Below are 17471 nucleotides of genomic sequence, written 5' to 3' on the forward strand. Positions count from 1 at the left end.
GTGCAGAACCCCCACGCTCTGTGCATTTGACAACATCAGCCTGAGTCGTCTCAGGAATTCCCAAATGTGGCTGGATCACTGCTTCCTGCTTATAGTCCATCTCCAAACTGTTAATAATAATAATAATGATATGGCCTATGTCCCCCTGATTCTGAACTGTTTTTAAAAAGTAAATGAAAATATATGGGGCTTCCCTGGTGGCGCAGTGGTTGAGAGTCCACCTGCCGATGCAGGGTACACGGGTTCGTGCCCCGGTCCAGGAAGATCCCACATGCCGCGGAGTGGCTAGGCCCATGAGCCATGGCCACTAAGCCTGTGCGTCCAGAGCCTGTGCTCCGCAACGGGAGAGGCCACAACAGTGAGAGGCCCGCGTACCGCAAAAAAAAAAAACAACAAAAAACAAAAAACAGAAACAGACTCACAGACTTCGAAAACAAACTTATGGTTACCAAAGAGGAAAGGGTGTAGAGGGATAAATTAGGAGGAGGTTGGGATTAATATATACACACTACTATATATAAAATAGATAACCGACAAAGACCTACTGTATCACACAAGGAGCTATACTCAATGTTTTGTAATAATCTATATGGAAAAAGAATGTGTAAAAGAATAGATACATATATATGTATAACTGAATCACTTTGCTGGACACCTGAAACAAACACAACATTGTAAGTCAACTCTAATCCAATATAAAATAAAAATTAAATTTAAAAAAAGGAGAGCTTAGTCAGTATACTGAGAAGAAAATATAATATTTGATAAAGCAGATGTTGAAAACCTCGTGTGCTGTTCCGTCAGCCTCTCTCCTGGGTTGCGGAGGTGGCACGAATTTTCCATCCCGCTAATGGCTGTTTTAACTGCTCCATTCTGGGCTAAGAGGTTGACATTTAAGCGATAAATGTCACGTCTCAAAACCCAGCACAAAAAGACATTTCTACAGAACTGCTAAGAGCCCTTTTCACTTGCAAATTTCCAACCTCAGCCCATCTCCGCGTTTTTGCATTATTCATATAATTTGGAAAATGAGTCATCATTTCTGAGTCGTGATTCTCTGCAGGGCACAGCCTCAAAAGGTGCCACGAAGCAAGCTCTCTCCAGCTTTTAAACAAGACAAATATTCACCTTTTTCTTTTTCTTTCGTGTGTCATGGGATTATATTTTCTTACAGCAAGCGATTGCTCACACATTTTTAAAAGTTTCCATAATGCTTTTCACTGCGAGGTATAAAATACAGAAAAAAAGGTGCCTGGAGCTCATCTGCACAGGTTAACACAGGATCGTAACTATTTCCCAGGTAATAAAGGAGCCCTGGCTCCCCAGGAACCACCCCTCCCACAGATAAACACCATCCCGGCTTTTATAATAATAGTTTCTTTGCTGTTCTTCTTAGTTTCACTGCCTGAGCAAGCCATTGTTGACTTTGGTTTGTAAAACAACAATCCTTTTATTTGTTAAAATTTTGGTAATCCTTGTTTTGTTTTCTTTCTTTTCTTTTTTTTTTAATTAATTAATTAATTTATTTTTATATTTATTTTTGCTGTGTTGGGTCTTCGTTTCTGTGCGAGGTCTTTCTCTAGTTGCGGCAAGCGGGGGCCACTCTTCATCGCGGTGCGCGGGCCTCTCACTATCGCGGCCTTTCTTGTTGCGGAGCACAGGCTCCAGACGCGCAGGCTCAGCCGTTGCGGCTCACGGGCCCAGTGGCTCACGGGCCCAGTGGCTCACGGGCCCAGTGGCTCACGGGCCCAGTGGCTCCGCGGCACGTGGGATCCTCCCAGACCAGGGCTCGAACCCGTCTCCCCTGCATTGGCAGGCAGATTCTCAACCATCGCGCCACCGGGGAAGCCCCTGTTTTCTTTCTTTCTTTCCCCACTCCTCCACACCTCCCTCTTCCCTTCCATTTATGGCGGATGAAACCGCTGGGTTTTTTTCCTCCGTCATTGTAGGGATTCAAGTTCCTTGCTCTGCCTTTCTCTTCCTAAAAACACTTAATTGTGGTGAAATACACATGAAGTAAAAGTTGCCCTCAACCATTTTAAGTGAACAGTTCAGTGGCAGTTAAGTCCATTCACGTTGTTGTGCAAACATCAGCACCATCCGTCTCCAGAACTCTTTTCATCTTCCCAAACTGATATTGTCCCCATTAAACACTCACTCCCCGTTCCCCCTCCACCAGCCCCTGGCAATCATCATGCTATTTTCTGTCTCTATGAATTTGACTCTCCTAGGGACCTCATAAAAGTAGACTCATACAATATCGGTCCTTCTGTGACTGGCTTACTTCACTGAGCATCATGTCCTCAAGGTTCATCCGCGCTGTTGCATGTGTCAGAATTTCCTTCCTTGTTAAGGCCCAATAATGCTCCACGATGTGTATATACGCATTTTGTTTATCTGTTCGTCCCTTGATGGACACTGGTGTTCCTTCCACCTTTTGACTACTGCGAATAAGGGGTCACTCACAGTTTTGTTCCTGGGACACAGAAGAGTGAATAGCCCATAATTAATTAATATTATGAAGATATTAATCAGGGCCTTCCCTGGTGGCGCAGTGGTTAAGAATCCACCTGCCAATGCAGGGGACACAGATTTGAGCCCTGGTCCGGGAAGATCCCACATGCCGTGGAGTAACTAAGCCCGTGTGCCACAACTACTGAGCCTGCGCTCTAGAGCCCATGAGCCACAACTACTGAAGCCCGTGTGCCTAGAGCCTGCGCTCTGCAACAAGAGAAGCCACCACAACGAGAAGCCCATGTATTGCAACGAAGAGTAGTCCCCACTCGCCACAGCTAGAGAAAGCCCGCGTGCAGCAACAAAGACCCAATGTCCCCCAAAATAAATAAATAAAATAAATTTATTAAAAGAAAAAGAAGATATTAATCAAGATTTGTATAATGAGTGAGAGAATGAAGGAGTAGATTAGTGACCAACACAGTCCTGAGCCACTGATTGAAGTCTCAAGTCCGTTCCTCCCCTTTGGACCCCCAGTCGGGCCAACTTTGGGGTCCCTTATCCCAGCGTCCATAGTCCCTCCTAGAGCTTTCACAGCTGCAGCTGATGAAGGCAGGCTCAGGTCGTTGCCACGGAAACCAGCACTCTCCTGACCTGATGAATGATCTCCAAAATTAAGTGTAAAATCCAGGCCTGAACTATTACCGTGAAAGTGCTATTATTTGCTGCAAGAAGAAAAAAGAATTGAGGTTAGCAATAAACACACATACTCAAAGAATAGCTCTGGAAGGACACAAGAAAATTGTTTATGGGAGGGGGTGGGAAGAGAGGGAGAGAGGAAGAAAAAGTGAGCAGGTGTGGGAGGTATATTTGTCTCTAATCTTTCTCTCCTGTTAGCATGCAAATGGTCACCTTTCCTAAAAGTTAAAAATAACCCAAGCAAGAGCATCCAGAAAATTTTAGCCACTGATATAAAGTTCAGTTAGAGGCCAGAGTTTCAGCGTACACCAAAATAATTTGAAATAAAGGCAGATGCTATGATTACTAAAATAAACAAAGAAACAAACAAAAACAACAACAAAGTGTTACTCCTTGGGAAAAATAAACCAAGGAGTGACTTAAAGTAGTGAACATAATCGAAATATCCATTGTAAGCCATACTGGAAACAAACGACGAATTGCCTTAATATATAAAGAACCCAAAAGAAGTAATAAAAGAAAAAGGTGGGACTTCCCCGGTGGTCCAGCAGTTAAGACTCTGAGTTCCCAATTCAGGGGGTGGGGCCCAGGTTCGATCCCTGGTCGGGGAACTAGATCCCGCTTGCCACAACTAAAGATCCCGCACGCATCGAAGGTCCCACATACTGCAACTAGGACCCAGCACAGCCAAATAAATAAATAAATATATTTTTTAAAAAATCAATAAAAAGGTAACTATCTCAAGTGAAAAATAAACTACAACAATTAACAAGTGAACATAAGGAAAATGCAAAAAGAAGAATGGGAGATTACTCAGCCATAAAAAAGAATGAAATAATGCCATTTGCAGCACCACGGATGGGCCTAGAGATTATGATCGTACTAAGTGTAGTTAAGTCAGACAGAGAAACACAAACATCATATGATAGCATTTATATGTGGAATCTAAAAAAATGATGTGAATGGACTTCTTTACAAAACAGAAATAGACCCACAGACATAGAAAACAAACTTATGGTTACCAAAGGGTAAAGGGGTGGCGGGGGAGGGATGAATTAGGAGCTGGGGATTAACAGATACACACTGCTATATACAAAATAAATAAATTCAATGTTAAATTTAGGTTTAAATGTCTAAATGTTTTAGATGTATATTTACTAACATGGAAAGGTAACAGACCATTCATTATATGCAGTATAATTATGAGAACTGCTATTGAAATAAGTAGGTTATATATGGAGGTCTAGTAATTATCTTTTTTTTAAACCTCATTAAGTGGTGGGGGGGTGGAGTAGGCAGGCTCAGCAGTTGCCATGGAAACCCCACCTAGAAGGGGGAAGGCGGGGCTGAGGAAGGGGCATGGAGGGCCTCAGTGAGCAGGAGGTTCTGGGCTCTGTGGTCAGACAGGGAAGGGGGTTCACAGCGGGGACCGGGAGTGACTAATGCAACGCAGGGTCCGTGGTTAGCGGCCTCCTTTACCGCAGCAGCTCAAATGGGGGGAATAATCTTTTCTAGCTCATTGGTTTGTTGCAAATATCAGACAATGTTTATACAGCCTGTGCGCATTTCTGGGGTTTCCATGGCGACAGGCAGACACACAGCAAGAGGATCACCTGTGTAGGGAGTGGACTTGGTGAAAATGCAGATTCCTGGGGCTCACCTCAGTCCAGCGAAGAAAATCTCTTGGTTAGAAAACTGCACATCCTCTCACAATATAACAGGAAACTCTCTTAGCCTTCTGTCGGTTATCTATCCATCCATCTATCTATATGAATACATATGATTTGTTTCACTGTTTATTACTAGCTGAATTATCTTTTTAAATTATTCTCCTGTTGACTGTCATCGTCTGCCCACTCCAATGTGTCCCATGAAAGCAGAAGTCTTTCCATCTTCTTCCTTCCTTTAATTCATGGAAAACCATTGTTATGGATTGAATGGGGTCTCCCCAAGATTCATGTATTGAAGTCCTAACCCCAAGTACCTCAGAATGTGACTGTGTTTGGAGACAGGTTTTCAAAGAGGTGATTAAGTTAAAATGGGGTCATTAGGATGGGTCTTAGTCCAATCTGACTCATGTCCTTATGAAAAGAGGAGATTAGGACACAGACACACAGAGCAATGACCATGACCATCTACAAGCAGAGACGCTTCAGCAGAAACCAAGGCTGCTGACACCTTGATCTTTTTTTTTTTTTTAATATTTATTTATTTATTTGGCAGCGCTGGGTCTTAGTTGCAGCACTCGGGATCTTCATTGCTGCGTGCGGGATCTTTAGTTGTGGCATTCAAACTCTTAGTTGCAGCATGTGGGATCCCTGACAAGGGATTGAACCCGGCCCCCCTGCATCGGGAGTGAGGGATCTTAGCCACTGGGCCACCAGGGAAGTCCTGCTGACACCTTGATCTTGAGCTGCCAGAATTATGAGAAAATAAATTTCTGTTTGTTAAGACCCCCAGTATGTGGTACTTTGTTATGGCAGCCCTAGCAACCTAACACAATCACCCTTTTTCTTTTTAAGTTGTGTTTAAAAAGCAAGAAACAGTCTGAAAAAAAGTGCATATAATCGATTGGAAAACAATTGCTTAACATATTAGAACCATCAAAAAGTCTACAAATAGGGCTTCCCTGGTGGCGCAGTGGTTGGGAGTCCGTCTGCCGATGCGGGGGACGCAGGTTCGTGCCCCGGTCCAGGAGGATCCCACATGCCGCGGAGCGGCTCGGCCCGTGAGCCGTGGCCGCTGAGCCTGCGCGTCTGGAGCCTGTGCTCCGCAGCGGGAGAGGCCCCGGCACTGAGAGGCCCGTGTACCGCAAAAAAAAAAAAAAAGTAAAAAAAAAAAAGTCTACAAATAATAAACACTGGGGAGGATGTGGAGAAAAGGGAACCCTCCTACACTGTTGGTAGGAATGTAAATTGGTACAGCCACTATGGAAAACAGTATGGAAGTTCCTTAAAAAACTAAAAATAGAGCTACCATATGATCAAGTAATCCCACTCCTGGGCATATACCCAGAGAAAACTCTAATTTGAAAAGATACATGCACCCCTATGTTCATAGCAGCACTATTTATGATGGCCAAGACATGGAAACAACCTAAATGCCCATCGACCAATGAATGGATAAAGAAGATGTGGTGCATGTATATATAATGGAATATTACTCAGCCTAAAAAAGAATTAAATAATGCCATTTGCAGCAACATGGATGGACCTAGAGATGATCATACTAAGTGAAGTAAGGCAGACCGAGAAAGACAAATATCATATGATATTGCTTATATGTGGAATCTAAAAAAACGTGATTCAAATGAACTTATTTACAAAGAAGAAACAGGCTCACAAACTTAGAGAACAAGCATATGGTTACCAAAGGGGAAAGGTGGCGGGGAGTGATAAATTAGGAATTTGGGATTAACAGATACCCACTACTATATATAAAACAAATAAACAATAAGGACCTACTGTATAGCACAGGGAACTCTACTCAATATCTTGTAATAACCTCTAATGGAAAATAATCTGAAAAAGATTAGGTATATATAGGTGTATATATGTATCACTGAATCAGATTGCTGTACACCTAAAACACTGTAAACCAACTATACTTCAATAAAAAATAAATAAAAGATGAGAATATATATATTAGAAACTCTTTAAACAAAAACATCAGAGACCTCAAAGTGAAATCTGGACTTTGGAGACCAACAGGTGAATTTCGACAGAAATGCAAACCTATAAAATGCATCTGTCGCTCTTGGTATTTAGTGAGAATCCCATCCAGTTGTCCCCTGATAGTGTGGGCAGCAGGTCAAGAGGAAATCTGTGGCACCATCCTCCTCCTCACTGGGCCCCCCACTTCCCCTGCAGCCCCTGGGCATTCCACGCTCCCCAGAGGAGCCAGAGGGAGAGTTCTGAATCCTCAGACTACGCTACCCAGACTTACATCTTTCCCGTGGCCTCCAGTGGGCTGAGAACGAAATCCCAAGTCCTCACCCTGACAACACCCGGGAGAAGGAATTTGCAAACATCTACAAAATTCACATGCACATTTTCCCTCCAGCCCGGAGGCCATTGATCGGTACTTAATCTAAACCACAAACGCACACAACCTTGAATCTGCAATGACTCTCTGAGTTCATCCAAGAGTCAGAGCAAAATTCGGGTGAAATAACATCTGTGTGATTAGATTGTTCCCTGCTCCAGGGCGTTAACCTTATTATTTCTGTAGCAGACACGCAACAGAAGTGTGTCAGGAAATCGGCTCATGAAATTATGGAGAATCCACAAATGGAACATTGTAGGGTCTTTAAGAATGCAGAACGAGGCCTCCCTGGTGGTGCAGTGGTTAGGAATCTGCCTGCCAATGCAGGGGACACGGGTTTGAGCCCTGGTCTGGGAAGATCCCACATGCCGCAGAGCAACTAAGCCTGTGCACCACGACTACTGAGCCTGCGCCCTAGAGCCAGCGAATCACAACTGCTGAAGCCCACGGGCTAGTGTCCCTGCTCCGCAACAAGAGAAGCCACTGCAATGAGAAGCCCGCGCACCGCAACGAACAGTAGCCCCCGCTCGCTGCAACTAGAGAAAGCCTGCATGCAGGAATGAAGACCCAACGCAGCCCAAAATAAATAAATAAATAAATTGATTAATTAAAAAAAAAAAAAGAATGCAGAAAGTCTTTGTGCATCCATGCAGGGTCGTCACCAAGACACGGTGTTAAGTGCTAAAAGCAAAGTGGTAAACAATGCAATGCCAGCCACACTCTGTGTCTGTGAAAAGAGAAGAGCGTGAACATAAGCATATATGTTAACGCTGATGTACGTACAGAACACTCTGCAGGGAGACCTAGGAACTTGCAATAGGGTTTGTCTTGAGAGTAAGGGACGGCGAACGTTTCCTCTAAAGGGCGACTACTCAACTCTGCCATTGACGGGGGAAAGCAGCCACAGACAGTTGTAAGGAATGGGCACAGCTGGGTTCCAATAATATTTTATTTACAAACATAGGCAGAGACAGATGTGAGCAGATGGAGGGTTGTTTTCTTCTTTGTTTTTAATTTATTGTATTGAAGTATAGTTGATTTACAATGTGTTAGTTTCTAGTGTACAGCAAAGTGACTCAGTTATATATATATATATATATACACACACATATATATATACATTATTTTTCATATTCTATTCCCTTATGGTGATAACAGGATATTGAATATAGTTCCCTGTGCTATACAGTAGGATCTTGTTTATCCATCCTGTATATAATAGTTTGCATCTGCTCATCCCAGCTTCCCACTCCATCCTTCCCCCAACCCCCCGCCGCCTTGGCAACCACAAGCCTATTCTCTATGTCTGTGAGTCTGTTTCTGCTTTGTATATAAGTTCATTTGTATCCACTTTTTTAGATTCCACATATAAGTGATATCATATGATATTTGTCTTTCTCTGTCTGACTTACTTCACTTAGTACGATCATCTCTAGGTCCATCCATGTTGCTGCAAATGGCACTATTTCCTTCTTTTTTATGGCTGAGTAATATTCCACTGTATGTATGTACCACATCTTCTGTATCCATTCCTCTGTTGATGGACACGTAGGTTGCACCCATGTCTTGCCTATTCTAAATAGTGCTGCAGTGAACATTTGGGTGCATCTTTTCGAATTAGAGTTTTCTCCAAATATATGCCTGGGAGTAGGATTGCAGGATCGTATGGCAACTCTATTTTTAGTTTTTCGAGGAACCTCCCTACTGTTCTCCATAGTGGCTGCACCAATTTACATCCCCACCAACCGTGTAGGACTGTTCTGTGGGGTGGTTTTCTGATCCCTGGTCGAGAGCGTGAAAACTGGGGCACGAGCATCAGGACAGAAAAAGAAACTCATCAGCCCTGTTCCCTTCCATGCAATTCATCGAATCCTCCAACAACGCCTACGGGAGAGGAACTGTTTTTATCCTCAATACACAGCGTTGGAAACCACTATTAAGAAAGGTGCACAAGAACCCAGCTGGGAAGTGGAGGAGCCAACACGCACACCCACACTGACTCCACAGCCGGATGCAGCCACGTGGTACTGCCCCGCCGCCACCCAGCAAGGGCTGGCCACCCGAGGCCCACGGAAGCCAGCACTATGGCACCAGCTTTTGAGAAGAGAAGGAGCCTTACTGCAAGGTCCACCAGCCAGGAGACAGGAGGCAAGACTCCCCTTCTGTCTCCCCAGTCCAGGGTTGGAGTGAAACCCAAGGGGTTTCACCCCACCTGCTTAAGGGGTTCGGGGAATTTCAAACTTGGAAGATGACTGGCTTCGTCTCAGATCAGTCCATACAAGCTACTCAAGCTACTGGATGTCAGGTTTTCCTTATTGAAGGACCTCTCACTTTGGAAAGGGCTCTGGCTGCAACGGTTCTATTCTTCGAGTTCTGTAGACTGAAGATTCTTGGTTCTGGGGTAAACCTGAGGACGCGGGTTCCCGTCTTGCACATGTGCAGGGCTGTCTGTAAAGTAACTCCAGGTTTGATCAGTCAACAGCCTGTTTTAAGGGAGCAAAACCAGCTGAAGCGGGTCAATGTTTCAGGTGTCGTCCCATCACCTTGAGGGAGGCACTGTGTTTCTTCCCTCTTTGATGCATTTTGGAGGGAACCAAAGCACAGAGAGGTTGAGTAAGCTTCTCCTGGAGGCACAGCTCAGGTCTCACTTTAAAACCCACTTATGTCGACAGACACGGTCTATTTATATCCTCAGGTGTCTTGAGTGTCTCCTGATACCCCATCTCCATTGACCCTCCCCTCTTCAGTCCTTCCACCAATGTGCAGCTGGGGCTGCACAAACACAGGCTCACTCCATCTGTTCAGCACCATCCCAGAGTTATAAGGAGGCCACTGGGGGCTTCCCTGGTGGTGCAGTGGTTGAGAATCCACCTGCCAATGCAGGGGACACGAGTTCGAGCCCTGGTCCAGGAAGATCCCACATGCTGTGGAGCAACGAAGCCCATGAGCCACAATTACTAAGCCTGCACTCTAGAGCCCACAAGCCACAACTACTGAGCCTGGTGCCACAACTACTGAGCCTGTGCACCACAACTACTGAGCCTGTGCTCTAGAGCCCACAAGCCACAACTACTGAGCCTGTGTGCCGCAACTACTGAAGCCTGCATGCCTAGAGCCCGGGCTCCACAACAAGAGAAGCCACCGCAATGAGAAGCCCGCGCACCACGATGAAGAACAGCCCCCGCTCACCTCAACTAGAGAAAGCCCGTGCATAGCAACGAAGACCCAACGCAGCCAAAAATAAATAACTAAATTTATTTAAAAAAAAGAAAAAAGAGGCCACCGGACTACAAAGGCCTCATCACCCCTGACTTCTTTCTGTCCTTCCCTCTCCACCCTCTCCATCACCACAACCTGTGGGCACCGCTCCCGATCACCTCAAGTCCATCTGTCTCCGTGGCAGGGCCACCACCTCTCCCTCTGATGAGTGGAGCAGCCTCCTGGTGGATCACTCTGCTCCCATGTCACCCCTAAGCTATTTTCTTTGTAAAAATCTTCCTACATTTTCACCTAACCCAAGGAATCCAAATATTACCGCTTCAAAACGTAATCCACATTACAATGAAAAATTACATGTTATATCCCCGGATTTCTTCTGCGTTTGTCTCGTGTGTGTTTCACAGTTATGGCACTGCTCCATTTGAAAGTTAAATCTGACCAGATACACTTGACGTGTATCAACGTTTCATACGATCTACGGTTGCGAGAGAGGCTTCGAGCAGCCGCATTGTCCACACACACCTTGAAACCTTCTCCGGTTTCAGAATTGAAGTTACGCTCGTTAAAATGAACCCAATGCAAAACTCCCGTCCTGTGTGTTGTTGAGCTGCATCTCATAACGGGAATGGGCCATGTCACGGTGCGGATGGGCCACCGGTTGTACGTGAAGGACCCTGGAGTCCCATCCAGCTTTTGGCGATTCTGAGTGTAGGGCTGCTCTAAATCTTTGCATTCACGTTTTTCTCAGTGTAAGTCCTTTTTTGTAGATTAAATAGCTCAGAGTGTGCGTTTAATTATAAAAGAGATGGACAAACCGTTCTCCTAGTGGATGTGCCGTTCTGTGTCCCCCCGGCAGTGGTGAGAGTCGCAGCTGCCCCACACCCCTGCAGCCCTTGGTATGGTCAGGGATCCTCCTGTGGCTCCCAGTGGCTGTGGGGCGTCTCAGCGCATTGAATTTCAGTCCCCCCCGGGATGGTGATCCAAACTCTTTTCAAGAGTGTCTCCCTAGATCCTCCTTGGTGAACTATCTATTCAAGTCTTTTTTTTTTTTTAATACTAGTTATTTTATTGTATGCTGCTACCAGTGTGTATAAAATAATTACCCTTGTGAAACAGAAGTTCATGAAAATTCAGAGAGGTAGGTGTTGAGGACTGAGAAGTACATAAAAGTGTGTGTAGTGTGGCAGGTGTTGTAGAGATAGGCTTTGGTACAGGCTTCAAATGTAGGTCTCCTTTGAATATTCACTGGTTCATGAAAAGTGGTTTAGAAAACCTTGCGAAGATTCCTTTTACTACAAAAAGGAACAGACTTTCTGGGGTCTGACAAGTCTCCTTTTTAAATTTTTGGTTTTTTAATAAAAATTGTATATATTTAGGGACTTCCCTGGAGGTCCAGTGGTTAAGACTTGCTGCTTCCACTGCAGGGCGCCCGGGTTCGATCCCTGGTCGGGGAACTAAGATTCTACAAGCCACATGGCACGGCCACCAAAAATAATTGTATATTTAAGGTGTACAACGAGATTTGATGCACACATTCATAGTGAAATGATTACTGCAGTCAAGCTAAATAACATACCTTCTCACATAGTTACCATTGTTTGTGTGATGAAAGCTCCTGAAATCTACTCTCTCAGCAAATGTCCAGTATTCAGTACAGTATTTCTGTTTTATTTATTTTTTATTGAAATACAGTTGATTTGCAATGTTGTGTTAGTTTCAGGTGTCCAGCAGAGTGATTCAGTTATATATGTGTATATATATATATATATATATATATATACACATACACACACATATATATATATTCTTTTTCAGATTCTTTTCCCATATAGGTTATTAAAAAATGTTGAATATAGTTCCCTGTGCTATACCATGTGTCCTTGTTGTTTATCTGTTTTATATATAGTAGTGTGTGTATGTTACTCCCAAATTCCTAATTTATTCCTTGTCCCATCTTTCCCCTTTGGTAACCATAAGTTTGTTCTCTATGTCTGTGAGTCTGTTTCTGTTTTATAAATAAGTTCATTTGTATCATTTTTTTAGATTCCACGTGTAAGTGATATCATATGATATTTGTCTTTCTCTGTCTGGCTTACTTCACTCAGTATGACAATCTCTAGGTCCATCCATGTTGCTGCAAATGGCATTATTTCATTCTTTTTCATGGCTGAGTAGTATTCCATTGTATATATGTACCACATCTTGTTTATCAATTCCTCTGTCGATGGACATTTAGGTTGCTTCCATGTCTCAATACAGTATTATTAACCACAGTCACTGTGCTGGACACTGGATCTCTAAGCTCCCTCATCCCTCATAACTGCAATGTGTCCACTTTGACCATCATCTCCCCATTTCCCTACCTCCCCACCCTGGTAACCACCGTTCTACTCTCTGCTTCTATGGATTTGAGTTTTTCAGATTCCACATATGTGAGATGGTGCATTTTTTTCTTTCTGTGTCTGGCTTATATCACCTAGCATAATGTCCTCTGGGTTCACCCATGTTGTTTCAAATGTAAGGATCTCTTTCCTTTTTAAGGCTGAGTCATATTGCATTATATCTATATCCGACAATTTCTTTATCCATTCATCTTTCTATAGACACATAGGCTATTCACGTCTTTTACCTGTTTTCTGACTGAATCATTTGTGTTTATCCAGAGATGTTTTAGTTCCTATCCCCTCATCAATTTTATGAGTAATGAAATGGAAGCACAGAGAGGTTAAGTGACTTGCCCAAGAATGCACAGCTGAGTACTGAAAGAGCCAGAAAACAGGAACCCAGGCCACCTGATTGGTGGAAAGGACAGCAGAGAGGCCCTCACCCCTCTGGACTGATCTTTTCAAACATACAGTCATCCTGTGTTCTGAAAAACAGCTCCAGGCAATATCCTGGAATAGGATTGTTCGAGGATCTCCAAGTGGACTGGCTTGTACCCACCTCAGGGCCTTTGTACCTGCTGTGCCCTCAGCCAGGGAAGTCCTTCCGCAGACATTCTCCTTCTCGTCATTCAGGTCTCAACTCCCACATCATTGCCTCAGAGGGCCGTTTCCAGAGTTGCTCTCTGAAACTGTAGCGTTGGTTTTTTCTTACTGTCTCCTCCTTCTAGGAGGATTTAAGTTCCATGAGGCCAGGTGACTTCTCTGTGCTGAGTCAGGCTTCTGCCTCATTTCTCAGCAATCCTTTCTGTGCCCCGGAACATTTTTTACTTCTTCAAACGTACCGCATTCGCTCGAAATTCTACCTAGCAGAAGGGACAAGTGACACGTACTTGTTGAATGAAGTAACGAAAATAGCAAACGTGAAATCTGGGAATGAACTGTTTTTGACAAATTGGTAACCAACAGATTAGCATCACAGAAATTGTCTTCTCCAGAGAAAACACATGCTGTTTGTGCTCGAGTTCTGCTCCTTCTCTGGTTTCAGGAGAAATCCCCTGTATGACATCATATTATTGAGAAGGGTCCCTCCAGACCCCAGCAACGAGACAGGGGCCAGGAGCCAGCCCCCCGGGTGGGCCCCTGTAACCCTGGCCAGCGGCGGTCCGTGGCCTTGTGAAGTAAAATTGACAACACTGCCACCACTCCTGTCTTTCCCTGAAATCCCCCTGAGCAGAGGTGGGAATGTGAATACAGTGACACCTCACTCCTGATCATGTTATGTTCTACGGCAGAAGGGAGATGACCCTGGGGTGCCTGACCTAATCAGGTGAGCCCTTTCTGAGCAGAGTGTTTTCTCGGGCTGGTCACCTGGTCGCAGAGGAAACCAGAGAGACACACTCCTGGTGGCCTAGAAGAGAAAGAAGCAGCTGCCATGGTGTTATTTCCTACAGGAGGCATGTGGGAGGGAGCTGGGTGTAGCCCCGGGGAACTCAATGCAATCCTCCACTGACAGCCAGAGAGAAAGCAGGGGTCTCAGCCACACAACTACAGGGAGCAAATTCTGCCAACAGGCAGTCTCGCTGTGTGTGTGTGCATGTGTGTCTGTGTGTGTGTCTATCTGTATGTGTCTATGTGAACTTGTGTGTATGTGTCTGTATGTGTCTTGTGTGTCTGTGTGTACCTGTGTGTGTGTCTGTGTGTGTGTATGTCTGTATGTGTCTGTGTGTGTCTGTGTGTCTGTATGTGCCTGTGTGTGTGTCTGTGTGTGTCTGTGTGTATGTCTGTATGTGTCTGTGTATGTGTGCATGCTTGGAACAGGACCTTGAGCCCCAGACAAGACCACAGCCCTGGATAATACCTTGACTTCAGCCTGGTGAGACCCTAAGCAGAAGACCCAGCTAACCTTTACCTAAATCCTGACCGGGGATTTTAAGCTGCTGAGTTTGTGGTGATTTGTGACACAGCAACAGAAAACTACCTTCTACTGGCCATTCTGCAAATACTTCTTGGCTGCGGGCACATGCTGGGCCCGAGGACCATGCACCAGGATGGAGATGGGTGGTCCAGTGGGTCTGGGACCATAGGCCCCTCACCCCCAGACTCTCATGACGGAGGCTCAAGTTTGTGAGTTAGAACAAACATCTTGGGGCCATTGAGCAAAGAGGTTAGTGTGGGGACCAGCCTGGTGTCACACACACCTGGTCCACAGCCTAGCTGTGCTCCTTCTAGCTGGTGTGAGAACCTCTCTGACCGCAAGCTATTCCTTCATAAACTGGGGGTAAATTCGGTGCTTTCCCTATGGATTCTTGGAATTAAATGACTTGATCCACTTCCAAAGCACTTGTGCACTTGCCACAAGCGTATCGCCTGAATTCACCATACCCAAACCCTGCATTCATGTGTCTATAAACGTGTTTATAAGGGCACATGCAACGTATTGTTAAATGTCACACACACACACACACACACATGCACAACAAGACTCCCAAACAAATGGAAACCCTCCTCGTTCTAATTCATATAACAGTGGAATTTGTTCAGTAAGCATTTAACGGACACCCACTGGCTTCAAGACACCATGAAGGGTCCATAGGGCAGAAAAACGACTTCCTTTGCAAAATAAAGTCGCGAAATGACCAATTCTAAAATCATAGAGGAAAAACTGCTTAGAAACAGAATGTGGTGAGAATGATTTGCCAAACAGATGGTTAGCATTAAAGCTTTCTCTCGTGTTTTGGAAAGGGCTGTCTCCACCATGCCGTCTGTACCGGGCTGCGTCCCAGAGAGCTGTTCCCATCCTTACTTCCACGGATGTATATCCTGCTTGGAACTCAGCCTGGCCTTGAGCTCAGTGGAAAGTCCATGGGATTCTGGAGAGATGAGGGTCCACCCTGGCCACTTGGCCGCGTGTGAAAATTCTAACAGCTCCTTCCCATCTGTCTGCATTCATGGGGGCCGGTTCCTGAGGGAAGTGACTGAGGCTCTCAGCTTGGGTATAAAATTTAAGTGTGGGGGTGACAGGAGTGCAAACATCTCAGTAATCAAAGAGACATAATACTTTAATGCAACGTGTCCTTAAAATTTCAAAATTGGACTTCCCTGGTGGCACAGTGGTTAAGAATCCGCCTGCCAATTCAGGGGACATGGGATCGAGCCCTGGTCCGGGAAGATCCCACATGCCGCGGTGCAACTAAACCTGTGTGCCACAACTACTGAGCCCGCGTGCTGCAACTACTGAAACCCACGTGCCTAGAGCCCGTGCTCCACAACAAGAGAAGCCACCGCAATGAGAAGCATGCGCACTGCCATGAAAAGTAGCCCCCACCCACCGCAACTAGAGAAAGCCCGTGCGCAGCAACGAAGACCCAACGCAGCCAAATAAATAAATAAAAATAAAATTTCAAAATTCATCGGAAAAATCAATGATGAACAAAATATCAACATTTTCACTCAAGACAGGATCTCACAGGGTCGAGACTAGGGTGAGGTGAGTCCTGCAAAGCTCAGGGTCCTATCCTGCCTGGAGTAAATATTTTGGTGTTGTATGCATCATGGATTTCTGGCATTATTTTTTATTTTTAAAAATATTGCATCAGGGCTTCCCCGGTGGCGCAGTGGTTGAGAGTCTGCCTGCCGATGCAGGGGACGCGGGTTCGTGCCCCGGTCCGGGAAGATCCCACATGCCGCAGAGCGGCTGGGCCCGTGAGTCATGGCCGCTGAGCCTGCGCTTCCGGAGCCTGTGCTCCACAACAGGAGAGGCCACAGCAGTAAGAGGCCCGCGTACCGCAAAAATAAATAAATAAATAATATTGCATCAAAATATTACCCTGATCCTACCGTATGGCACAGGGAACTATATTCAATATCCTGTGATAAACCATAATGGGAAAAAATATGAAAAAGAATATATATATGTTTAACTAAATCGCTTTGTTGCACAGCAGAAATTAACACAACATTGTAAATCAACTATACTTCAATAAAATTAGAAAAATATATATAAAATATTACCTTGAATATTGAGGTTTTCTGCTTTCTCTTAAATTTTACAACTGAGATGAATGCCTCACTTGCCTCACCATAATCACTCTTTCAACATCTCAGATCTTTTCTCCGTCCACACCGCAAACACCCTAGTTCTTTCTCTCATCATATGTGGTTTGCACAAGTACAACAAACTCCTAACCACCCCCTCTGTGTCCCAGTCTTGTCCATCTCATGAAATGTCGACGCCACTTCCCAAGCTGCCCAAGCTATAATTCAGGATTAATTCCTCTTCCATCCCTTTTCCCCAAAGCCTGCATCCCACCCAACCACGAGTCCTGTGTTTCCAAGAATAGGGGACCAATTGCACTGGTGTGATGTCATTTCAGATGGTTCAGCTTTAAAAACAATTAAATTCCATCATAAAATGCTATATACCCTTGTCAACTCTTTCCATTCCATTGCAGAGGAAGTTTCTCTTAGGTGCTGGTGTGCCTTCAACCTCTCCAGAGCACTTGCTAATTACTTTCTTAAAAAGGACAAAAACTGTAATTCGAAAGGATACATGCATCCCTATGTTTATAGCAGCACTGTTCAGAATAGCCAAAACTTGGAAACAACCTAAATGTCCATCAACAGATGAATGGATAAAGACGATGTGGTACATATACACAATGGAATATTACT

Source organism: Hyperoodon ampullatus, assembly GCF_949752795.1.
Source record: "Hyperoodon ampullatus genome assembly, chromosome: 18".
NCBI lineage: Eukaryota > Metazoa > Chordata > Mammalia > Artiodactyla > Ziphiidae > Hyperoodon > Hyperoodon ampullatus.